The sequence below is a fragment of the Gossypium raimondii genome, chromosome 10, assembly GCF_025698545.1.
Source record: "Gossypium raimondii isolate GPD5lz chromosome 10, ASM2569854v1, whole genome shotgun sequence".
NCBI lineage: Eukaryota > Viridiplantae > Streptophyta > Magnoliopsida > Malvales > Malvaceae > Gossypium > Gossypium raimondii.
In genome coordinates this window covers 53,965,975-53,978,373 of record NC_068574.1, presented here as the reverse complement: position 1 = coordinate 53,978,373, position 12,399 = coordinate 53,965,975, and the positions used below count along the sequence as shown (strand labels likewise).

At 31.3% G+C, this 12,399-nt stretch overlaps 2 long non-coding RNA genes across 3 annotated transcripts; both read right to left on the bottom strand.

Moving 5' to 3' along the window:
- Positions 1-7,970: 7,970 nt before the first annotated feature.
- On the bottom strand, positions 7,971-11,021 carry LOC105778462 (uncharacterized). 2 transcript variants are annotated; one of them, XR_001128741.2, is made up of 9 exons: positions 10,983-11,021; positions 10,850-10,899; positions 10,692-10,732; positions 10,139-10,232; positions 9,435-9,489; positions 9,137-9,200; positions 8,987-9,050; positions 8,780-8,860; positions 7,971-8,584 (listed from the first exon to the last, which is right to left on the bottom strand). It is a non-coding gene; the product is annotated as an uncharacterized LOC105778462 (long non-coding RNA). The 2 variants fall into 2 exon arrangements; XR_008189733.1 differs by having other exon boundaries at positions 9,435-10,232.
- A 150-nt stretch (positions 11,022-11,171) lies between these two features.
- LOC128033722 (uncharacterized) lies at positions 11,172-12,055 on the bottom strand. The gene is made up of 3 exons (XR_008189734.1): positions 11,644-12,055; positions 11,453-11,508; positions 11,172-11,247 (listed from the first exon to the last, which is right to left on the bottom strand). It is a non-coding gene; the product is annotated as an uncharacterized LOC128033722 (long non-coding RNA).
- Positions 12,056-12,399: the final 344 nt, after the last annotated feature.

Here is a 12,399-nt window from a genome sequence, read left to right as displayed (position 1 = left end):
TGTCAGAATGATTTCGGGTTCCCCTGTTCTGACTTTGGAAAATCATCAAAAATTGAAGAAAAATAATTATGAGTTAGAATTTATATGATTAGAATTCTTAATTAACATATTTTCAAATTAAATAAACGGGAACATCATCCAAATTCTGTACAATTAGATAATTCATTTTTAGTGAAGAGTGGTTGGAACTGTCAGACAGCAAAATAGGGGAAACTTTAAAGAATAAACTGTACTATTTGGCTAAACCAAAAATTATTAAAATTTTATGGCAAGAAGATATGTGAGTCTAGTTTCAGGTAAAATTAACGGATCTTAATTTGGATTTCTGTAGCTCAAGATATAAATGATTTAGTGACTATGACTCAAATGGACAGCTTTGAATAAATTTACAAGAAAATATTGAAATTATAGATAATGTTACTTATAAGCATGTTATGTAAATTAAGGATGTGGAATGGAGAGGAGGAGGAGGAAAATAAATTTATGAATATTATGCTAGCATGGATTTGCATTTCAAATGGTTAATTTGCATGATTTGGGCTCGATGACTAAATTGAATAAAAGTAAAACTTTAGGGGCAATTTTGGAAAAAATGTCAAAATGACCAAGTTGCATGAAATCAGTTGTTTTATTAAATGAAAAATTAATTTAGATCAATATCGGGTAGAAAATCGAGAAAATGGAAAATTACCAAAATGCCCTTGTATCTTGGTATTTCTGCAAATTAGCCTGGTAAGTTCATATGGCTGAAATTTAATGATTAAATGTTAATTTCATGAATTATATAATGTATGATGAAATATATATTTATTGATGAAATGAGAATAAAATAAAAATGCGAAAACTGAATAAATTATCAAATTGAGCGAAACGCCGGATTTGAGTACTTCTGATCAAGTGATAAAGTGATAAGTGGTAGCATTAGCTACACTTATTTGATCAAGTGATAAAGTGATAAGTGGTAGCATTAGCTACACTTATCTGATCAAGTGATAATGTGATAAGTGGAAGCATTAGCTATACTTATCTGATCAAGTGATAAAGTGATAAGTGATAGCATTAGCTATACTTATCTGATCAAGTGATAAAGTGATAAGTGGTAGCATTAGCTACACTTATCTGATCAAGTGACAAAGTGATAAGTTGTAGTCTAGCTACACTTATCTGATCAGGGACAAGTGATAAGTGATCATAAGTAAGACCATAGTTATACTATGGCAAAGTGGAAGTGAATTACTCAATTTTTCGTAACCGTTCCCTAATTTGTTTAAGGATTGTAAGTGATAAATGGGCCCAAAAGAATTAAAGCAAATGGATAAGTGGTAGTGTATTTATACCAGGATGATGCTATTATTTAAGCTAAAGTGATATCTTCATTGCAAAATTGAGAATTTCATAAATGTGTTAATGAATGGTATAATCGATAAACGTTGAGTTAAATGGTAAATACGTATTAGTGTTAAACTTAGTGACATTGAATTGTACGTGAATTAAATGGAAATTGCTAGTGATATGATCTAAATTGTGAGCATGAGAAATTGCGAATTGAATGAAATGGAAATGAAGCATTGAATTGCATGAGTATATATCGGGTCTCGTAGACTCTATTTATTAAGATTATAATATTTTGAGGATATATTGTGAAGAGTTATAAAAGCATGTTAATAATTTTGAAAGTTTTAATTTAGATGAAATTTTATAACTCGGTTAAATACGTTTACAAGTGTATGTGTTCTAGTAATGCCTCGTACCCTATTCCAGTGTTGGATACGAATAAGAGGTGTTACATGTCGGTTGATACAACATTTTTAAATTTTAAATCAAATTTTAAAAATTTTATCTTAATCATTTTAATTTTTTTATAATTACAGTTAAAATTATTTAAAATAATATATATAATTTATTAAGAAACTAAAAATATATATGGGAAAAATATTTAAAATTATTAATAAACTTAAAATAGTATATCAAAATATGTGATACTACTACGTATGAGAACAGTGTGCTTATCAAAACAGTACTGACAACCCCTTAATTAAATGTTAATTGATTTGGATTGAGGGAATTTTTTAGGTAGCTCAAGATGGATATTTTAGTTTGAGTTTGGACCACATGATAGTGATTCTGATTTTGAAAAGTATAATGAGTTTGGATTATTGTTTAAAAATACATTAGTTGGATAAATTTATATAAAGATTTTAATTTTGTGGAGTAATGATTAATATATTTCTCAAATATTTATTTGATACAATTTAAATTGTATGATTTTGTTTCTTATTTTAATATTGTATAAAATAACTTAATTTAACAATCGGTCACACTAAACATATTTTATCTGAGCCACTCAATCGACCATAAGCAAAATCAAATTAATGGAACTTAATAAATTAATTAGCTTTAATCTAATTTTTTTAAAAGATAAATTCATTAATTCAGAGAGAAAAAAATAGCAAACTCTCGTCGTAGATGGTGAAAGACAAGCACCATCAACACAATAAAGGCTTTAACCTCAACATTAATAGAACATTATGATACGTTGACAATTGGTTTTGCCACAACTCAAGAACGACATATTTGAAGTGATTGTAAGCACTTAATACAATAATGAAATCAGCCCAGGATAGTCCAAAGTAGCGAGCAAAAATTAACAAGAGAATTGAGTATTCACCAAACTAGAGAGAACCGACAACAAAATCATCCCTAAAATTACATGCTTAAGCAAGACTAAAAATCGTGGTACAAGAGCAGACAAAAACTTCTAAAACTAAAGACTTATTAAACAATGGAAAAACAAACAAAAAATATAAAACTTAAGACAGCATGGGTCCAAATCGACAAGTGAAATTATTTATTATTCTGAAATACTCTCAAACCAGAAACAAATTAAGAAGTTGACGAAGAGCCACTCACTTTCCAAGAAAAACTACTGGTGGCAGGTGAAATTTTAGCGAACAACAGGCACCGTCATCTATCTATTACAATTTGTAAAGACAGCAAAGATACTCACAAAATAGATTTTCAAACTGAAAAGAGAAAAGATGTATGTAGTAAATGAGAAGAAAGAAAGAAAGGGTTGATGGGAGTGGAAATAAGCGGGAGACAACTAACCTGGAGGTTGATACCGTCGCTAAATAAAATTTTCTCTTTTTGTCTTCAAGTCGTTTACCTCTTATCTTTTGTTTTGTTTACATAAAGCTCAGATATTGTCACAATAAACTATATATTTAAAAATAAATTTATTAGTGATATAAAAATAAGATAAATTATATAAAAAAACTTTCATTTTAAACATTTAAAATAATAATAAAAAAACCCTCATTTCATAAAAGCATGAAATAGATATTTTGGGTAAAGACAGAATTGTGTAGAGTCTGGGATATCCTTATCATAGTTGAGACTTTTCTATCATATTGACTTTTCCCTTGTCGTAGGTTAGAAGTAGTGTGTGGATTCCCTCAAAATAAGAAATATTAATAGATTTCATCATTTTGGTAGACAACTCAACATTCTTGATATTTTAGTAAGATTTTATACTTGTTCGAATGTCATGCCTTTCAATCAATGTACTTCAGACTTTTCTCTCCTATTCACTTTTACAGCAGCTGTTCCTACTTTCCCTTCTTCTTCAAATATAGATTTTTTAATCTACTTTTTTATTTCTTTTTCCTTTTATTAATTGGATAAAAAATATTTTGCCCACATAAGTTATTAGTTTAATCTTTTGTATTTTTAGTCTTTCTATTTTTAAATTTTAAATTTTAAAATTTCACTCCTAACCAAATTGTATTTGTTAAGTTGTGTGGCAAACATATATATTATCACATTTATAATATCACGTATCATTCACAAAGAAGAGATTTAATGAATTTAAGGATATCATTTGCATTAATATTAAAATTTTAAAATTTAAAAAGTATAGAAACTAGGAATGTCGACCAAATTAGAGAAAATAGACTAAATTTATAACTTTACGATAGTACAAAACTTAACTAGTAAAATTTAACCAAACGAATTTAATCATTATCGTTCAAGTTAAAACTAAATTTTAAAATTCAAAAGCATATAAACTAAAATTAATCAGTTAAAAAAATACAATAACTAAATTGACCAAATTAAAATACAAAAATTAAATTAATAACTTATACATAATGCAAAACTAATAAAAATGTTTTACCTCCAAATTTTGTCTTTTAACTAATATGGATCCCTTTTCCCTTTTGGCATAGCAAAATTTATTAATTTTTTTAAAAATAAAAACTAACTTAAATTAAAAGAAAAAACTTTTCATATTTTTTTAATAGTCCCTTCCGAATCCTTAAATAAGTTAAAAATAGTACAAAAATAATATAAAGTAAATTAATATTTCATGGCCACCAAAATATAATGTTGATCGATGTACACGAGTAGAATTTAATTTTGTTTCTTTTATCTTTTCCTTTTGTGTCTTCCTTTAAATGCATTTTTGTTTATGTTTATACATATGCTTTATTAATTAATTAATTCTCAAATTAACTATTAAAGATTTTTTTTTTGTCATAAATAGTCTCTAAAGTTTTATTCCGTCACATGTTTTGGCCCAAAATATAACACCGTTAAAAAAAATATGGGACACTTCGAACGAATAAAATCTCAAAATGTATATTTTATTCTTTTTCAATGACAAAGAGTTTCCCATTTTCATGGTAGTAATCTTCAAGCATGGTTCATCTTCAAGTGTTGTTCAAGGTTGAAAAAGCAAAGATGAGAAAATTGAAGAAATTGTGGAAGAAGGGGATGAGGGATCATAAGGATCTTGATTCGCAAACAAAGAAATAGCTTGGAGTTTTTGGTCAGCTGCTTCAGTTTTCAACAAGAAATGGTGAGAAATGGTGGTTGGTCAGCTGGATTGCCATTGGAGAAGCCTATCGGGAGAACATCTTGCGTTGCATTTGATGAAAAAGTTTGGGGTTTTGGGAATGAAATTGAATAAATTTAATTTTTGTTTTCACTATTTTTCTACAAATTAATTTTTTAGAATTTTATTTTATTGTTAGTGCTAGTTAGATGGACACGATGCAACTTAGTTTGCATCTTGCAAGCTATATAACTTGTCATATTTTACTATTTTGCTATATTTGGTTACAAACTTCTAAAAGCTAAGTGGAACTAACCACATAATGTCTACCTTAAATGAAATTAATTAGTTGAGGATTCAGAATTTTGAAAAAAACTTCATAAATTGTATGAAAGAAAACCAGTAACTGAACCATTTAAAAAAAACATGATAATCAAACAAGTTTAAGTCAATCAATTAACTGGCTTAACCCAAAAAAAAAAAGGAATATTAATAGATTTCATTTTTCTTAATGTTAATGATTTTGGGTTCAGGGAGTACTATAATTTTGAGTGGAATTTTGTTTGGGCCTGGATTTTGTATGATAGGTATATTAATTTGGGTTTGGAGAATTTTTACATTCGCACCATTGGTACAAGCCTCGTCCCTCGATAACATATCAGACATAATCTATGTTCAAAGACACGTACATGTGCAAACGTTGTAGGAAGAATGCCCAGGCCTCCTCCATCTCCTACTCTTCTAGAGCAAACGCAAGCGAAACTGTTTTTCTTGTCCCATCCTAGTAAACGACCATCAATAACTTCTCTTTGTACCTCCTATATAAGAATGTACCGTCTATTCGGACAATGGGTTTGCAATGTCTAAACCCTTGAACAAATTACCTGAATCTCCAAACTGGACGATTGGAAGAAGTGTGTCCCCCGGACTAAATTTGTGTTGTCATACGCTGGAACCATTTCAATGTTGAATATCGTCTAGAGAGCATATTCTTGAGCCATAGACACCTGTCTATGTAGTTGATTGTATGATTTTTCCCAGTCCTCGTACAATGCTTCATGGCCTTCTATCTCGTGTTTTGTGCTTTCTTGTACAAGACCGAATATTGGAATCAATTTCGGATCTCCACAATCAAGACTGAAACAAGTATCGAGGGATATTATATTTTTTAATGGCCCACATATGTTTGCTTTTGATATAGGCTACCCGAACCAATCACATGAAATTCTTTTGATAATTTATGCATTTACACACACAAACATAACAATTGGACTTCATGACCTCGAAGTCCATCGACTCCCTAATGTTGTACTCCTTGGTTTGGCTCTACACAACATCTTTCGTCAGGAAGAGTTGGCAAAGTATGAGGTTAACATTGTGATGGAATAAAGGGTAATTCAAATCCAGCAGTTCATAAGCATATTCCATAAATTCATGCCTACAAATGCAGACACCTAACGTTTGATAACATTTTAAGGGCTTGTATGCACGATTACTATAACTCCCTCAACTAGGAACAATCGATCCATCCTTAAGCTTGGGCTCAGTAGCACTTACACCTTCAGCATCTACTTCTTTCTAGACTTGGGCTTCGGCTTAAATGAAGTCACCAACATTATCATTAACAAGCTTTGGGTTTGGGATGTCATTGAATGAGTTGGGTTGAGGTCCAATATTGACTACACCCCTTAGACTGTGCCCCTTATATAACTATCACACATTATCTCACATTATCAGGTGGGTTCGCCAGTACTTCGGCGAGCTAGGGTTCACCAAAAGAGTATCAGCAAGAGGTTCGCCAGTAGTAGTGTACGCCAAAAGAGGCGGTAAGAGGGTTTGCCAGATTCATTGCAAGGTAGGTTCGCCAGTGTGTTGGTGAACTGGTGTTCATCTGTTTATTTGGCAAACTGGGGTTTGCCAGTTGAGTTGTGAACTGAGGGTTCACCAGTCAAAGATAGAGTCAGACTCAAATTAGGAAATAAATATATAGTGTATCTAGGAATACTTTATGTGAAAGTAATGTATTTCCTAAGTCAAGTAGAGTCTCCTAATATTACCATGACACTTAAGTCTATAAATACGACCCTTAATTCCATGAAATTCTTTCATTGATATTTTGTCGTCAAGACTTTATTCTGAATCAAGTTCGCAGCTCCCAGGGTAAGTCTTTGTCCTATCAGCTGTGAATGTCCCAAAAGCTAGGTTCACTTGCATGTGTGAAATTCTGTAAGTTTTGTCTGTTTAAGTAATTTATGTGTATGTTTATGTATGTTGTGAACTAGCCAAACTATCTACCAGCAAGGATAAAGGCAAAGCCAAGCTTGTTTAATTCTTAGTTTTCAGTGAGTGGTTAAGAATTGCCTTAAGTGTGCTAATTGTTATGTTTTCCAAGGACTTTGTTTTCAAAACTAAGTTCCAAAAGTAAGCTTATTCGATGAAATCCTATTTTTAATTTCAATAATTTGTTTTCAGGTTGTGTTTTTAAATATATGTTTTATGCGAGCTCTTATGTGAGCCTATGTTTTTAAGAATGTTTTTAAAGTATGGTTTTATAAATTGTGTTTTCATGAGCTATTGTGCAAGCTCTATACAAGTATTTTCGAGTAAGCTCCCTATGCGAGCTCTCTATGATAAGTTTCTATGCATGCTCCTTTGCAAGCCCTTATGTTGCATAAATTGGTATACCAAAAGACCATGACCTTTAGCGGCGCTTTTCCCACAAACGCCGCTAAAGACCATGACCTTTAGCGGCGCTTTTCCCACAAACGCTGCTAAAGACCATGACCTTTAGCGGCGCTTTTCCCATAAACGCCACTAAAGAATATGACCTTTAGCGACGCTTTTTGTTAAAAATGCCGCTATAGATCAAACCTTTAGCGGCGCTTCTCACAAAAACGCTGCTAAAAATATAACTTTTAAACAAATTTATTTTAATCAAATTATATTTATTTTTATGATAAATATTATATTATGTTTTTATTTTCTAAATTTAAACTTTAAATATACTTTTAAGCATAAATAAAAAAATATTATTTAAATTAAATTTTCTATGAAAATTTTAACTTTAAAACTAAATATAAAAATTAATGAATTTAGTTTTAGAATTTAAAATAATAAATTAATAACACAATTAAAATACAAAAGTTAAAACTCAAGTTGTCGTAAATATTAAAGTAAAAATAACAAATTAGAATCAAAACTAAAATAAATAATACATATGAGAAACTTGTATGGCTTCTTCCATCTGTATTGTGCGTTTTGGAACAACTTCCTAATTACATTTCAAAATGTCAATGAGTAGGCATGAGTCAGTACAACTTTAAACAACCTTAAATAGTTTTATGTATTACGAAATCTACACAAGTGAGGAAAATTGCACTAGTTTAAAAAAGTAGACCAAAATGCATAATATGAGGATGAACTTGCTTGGAAGTTTTCTCATCTACATGTTTTCATGTTTTCTCTGGGAAAATTAGCAGAAAGGCTGGTTAATTTTTCCAAGGGTAAGTGTTGGAAATGCCTTGATAATGGATAAAATTAGGTTGCATGAAGCTCATCCATGAGAAAATATTCCTAGCAAACGATGGCAAGAAAAAGGCACCTATTGTTCTTGCTCCCATCCTCCTAATCTCTCCCCAGGGTCATAGTTTGTGAACACCAAACTCATTTCCAAGTTTGATTGAGTGTCGTGGCGAAAATTGCATGCACCCAAACCCAAAAGCTCTGCAGCTCTATCCCTCTGCACCTCTCCTGCAAGTCAATCTCTTAGCAATCAATAATACCAAACCACGAGAAAGGATGCAGATTAATTGAGACAGAATCTTGCAAAATCTAATCGTAAGTATATTTCATGTTCTTGTGGGGAAAAATTATCTCCTGCAGAGTAGCAACTATAAACCTATAGTTGGAAAAATGTAAAACATGAGGATTGGAGAAAATACTCACCACAGCAATAATGATGAAGAGATCTTCCTAGTGTTTTTCATCTACTAGTTGAACTGCAAGACTATCACTTCCATCATCCTCCTAGAGGTATTAAAAAAGAAGAAAATATAAGAATTGGTTACTCAAAGGTACTACCCTTCCTGATGAAAGATGAACTGTTAAATACATGCAGAAATGAACCGCTCAACACATACAGAAAGAACTTACTTTTCCCATAATCCACTTAACGAATCCACCAAACAAACTCCGACAAGCACTACCTGAACCTTGCCTACAAAATATTTTTAAAAAATCAATAAATCATCAATTGAATTACAACTAAAATTCTTGCATCTCTATAAGTAAAAAAGGCCATACCAAGCTATAGCAGAAAGTTGACACTCATCTTCACTGACATTCATAAGCTTTGCAAGTGCAAAAACTGCGTCAAACCCAAAACCATTAGTCCTATAAACTGTATTAAACAACAAAGTAAAAAAGAAAAAGAAGGTTAAAGGGTCTGCACAAGGCTAGCTGAATTTATTCCACTGCTTAGCATGGTTTATATTAACTTCATTGATCAGATTCAAAGAACAACATATAATCTGTAACTAACTGAATTTATTTCTTAAGCACAGAAAGCTACAAACTGATATATGGTCAATATAAAACTCACCATTAGGAACCAATAACGAGACCTTCCCGAGCGATGTTTGTTGTCACACGAAGCACTGCTTTACAAGAAAAATATTTAAATATGAATACAAATACATAAACTCTTCTTTACAAGACAAATATTCTAAGCTATCAATACGAATCTCATATTTACTAAGTTTGAAAATTTCATAATTAAAGCAAAAGATATTTAAATATCAATAATATAATAGCTTTAGCTTTAACATATTTGATGTCTTTCTACTGACATTTAAAATATGGCAAAAATCAAATTATTACAAAAGACAAAGGCAAATCATAATAATAATAAAAATAATAAACATCATCTCATCATAACCTAGGACTATCAAATCAAAGAAAACATGATATAAAGTCAAACTCTTATCCCACTAATCAGCCAAGATTATATGATATATTTTGACATCAAAATTCAAAAAAAAAAGGCAGATATATATAACTTTAACAAAAATAAATTAATACAGTATCATCTAGCTCAAAGAGATAAAGAGCCTAAATTCAAGTTGAGGGAGTTTCGATTTATCTAGATCCTTAGAGACTGAACACATGCATTGTTTGAGAGAAAAGGTTTCAATACCATCAATGGATCCAAACACGACAGAGGTCACGAGGGAAAACAATAATATTTAGGAATTGTACGCCTAATTTATTGAAAAGGGCAAAAGGAATCTAGTTTATATCTCTTACTTAGGTCCTACAGTCATTGTAGGGCAATTCTCAGGAGTACAAAACTTAGTGAGGGTACCATAGAGCAGATTCACCTGATTGAAGAAATCCACAGCTGAAAAAGATCCAACAATTATGCTTTAGCAATGAGCTTCAAAGAACAATCTGTAGTAACCTAGAACTAGGGAAGAAAGTACTAAAACATTCTATGAAAAATAAACTAATGAATGGAATACAAGTAAATTAGTTGTTATGAAAGTAATGACAGCAAGGCCATGCTAAAGTAGAAAATACATGGATAAATTATATCCACAGTTTTTTTTTGTTTTTTTTTGCAAAAATAAGCATTTATTCAAACTGTTCAATATGTTCATGGTAGCAAGATCTTATCGTAAATTCATACTGAAATTTGATGAAAAAATGACTTATTAGATAAGGTGATCAAACAATTGCATATGAAACACGCCACAGAAAGGAAAGAACTACATGTACAAATTTGCATATCAAACAATTTGCTCATAATCCCAAACCAGAAATACATGTACAAATGAATCAAACATGCTATTGTACTTACAATTAAGGGGATAAAAGGTAGCCATAAATATGAATACCATCCTGTTGATGAAGAGCAAATTGATCATTAATCATTAGTAAGCTCAAAAATATCCATCACTATGTTCATATGATGACACTATTGAACTCAATTCTTTATGAATATGATGAGATACTTACCATGTGTATAGGCAAGCAAGAACAAGACAGCAATGAACCAGATGATTGGACTGCAAACACAATCATTAACTTAGCATCGTAAAGTTTTAACTAATAAAACTGAAGAACTCTTGGTTAGCTTGAGACTACCAACCTGATCCCTACAACAACTTTAAAATCATCCTCTAATGATCTCTTGATGTATTTCTGGAAATCGAATTTTGTTTCGTTTTCAGGTGCCAAATGTGCCTGAAAGTATTGCAGATTGAAGTTTCAATTAGAAACAAGAAAATAGGAAAAATAAAATAGCATAAAACTCCATAGAAATCCATGGCTTAGCTTACCATGATAAATCCATGCCTCAATGTCAGGTAATCAACCTTTGTGACTGACCCAAAGAATTGTCTAAAGAAACAGACCTATAAATAAAGAATCGAATCAGAATTCATAAACATAAAATGTCACCTAAAGAAAAAGAATCCTATGCTATAAATTCAATGGTTGCTGGACTTCTTTACAGAAGGGACTCGGATTTTCATTTTCTTGAAATACTCAAGTTTTTCGTAGAAGTCGGGCCTCCAATTATATGAAAAAAAGTTCAAATGTTCATCTGATTGTACTTACAATCCAAAGAGTTAAGGTAGAACGGCTCCAAAAGCTCAGATGCCTAAACCTGAAAACTAATAATCATAAAGTAAACCAACTGAATTAGAAGTAAAAAAAAACATAGGTCTAAAACTAAAAATAGAAATGAAAAGGCAAAAGACAAAGAGAAAGACAGAAATGAAAACGCAAACGCAAGTAAAGATTCATACCTGAAATCAGTCTTCGACAAAGCAACCAAAAAGAAACAGACAGACCCACAACAATAGATTTCAAACAAAGAGTGAAACTGTGAGTTTTGCAATAGAAAGCTTAGGGATTATCCCTCACGAAAGTAGACAAATAAAAAACCAAAAAGAAACAGACAGGCCGACAACAATAGATTTCAAACAAATATCGAAAACAGGGGATTTCAATATCACCAAAAAAAAAAGAAACGGCAGACAAAATCTTTGGTTTTCTCCCCCTCACGAAAAAGAATGAGGGGAAATATTGAAATGAAACCGAGAGAGAGAGAGATAATGAGAAGGAAGCTGGATATGAAAAGTCTGAAGAAAACGGGAGTGAAGAAAAGTCTGAAGATTAGGGATTTCAGGGGGAAAAATTGGGGTAAAATGGCGGGATTTTATAAAGTTAAATGATTTTTGCGGCGTTTTCTAAAAAAACGCCACTATTGTCATTTTGAACCAAAATTATTTCATTTGTATTTTAATTAATATAAATAAATAAAATATTTTTAGCGGCGCTTTTTCAAAAACGCCGCTAAAGACCCCAACATTAGCGGCGCTTTATCAAAAACGCCGCTAAAGACACCAGAATTAGCGGCGATTTTCCAAAGACGTCGCTAAAAACCCCAGCATTAGCGGCGCTTTTACGAAAACACCGCTAAAGCCCCCAAAGGTAAGAAAACGACGCCATTGGGCTTTGGTTTTTTGCGGCGTTTTTAAAAAAAAAGCCGCTAATGCTCA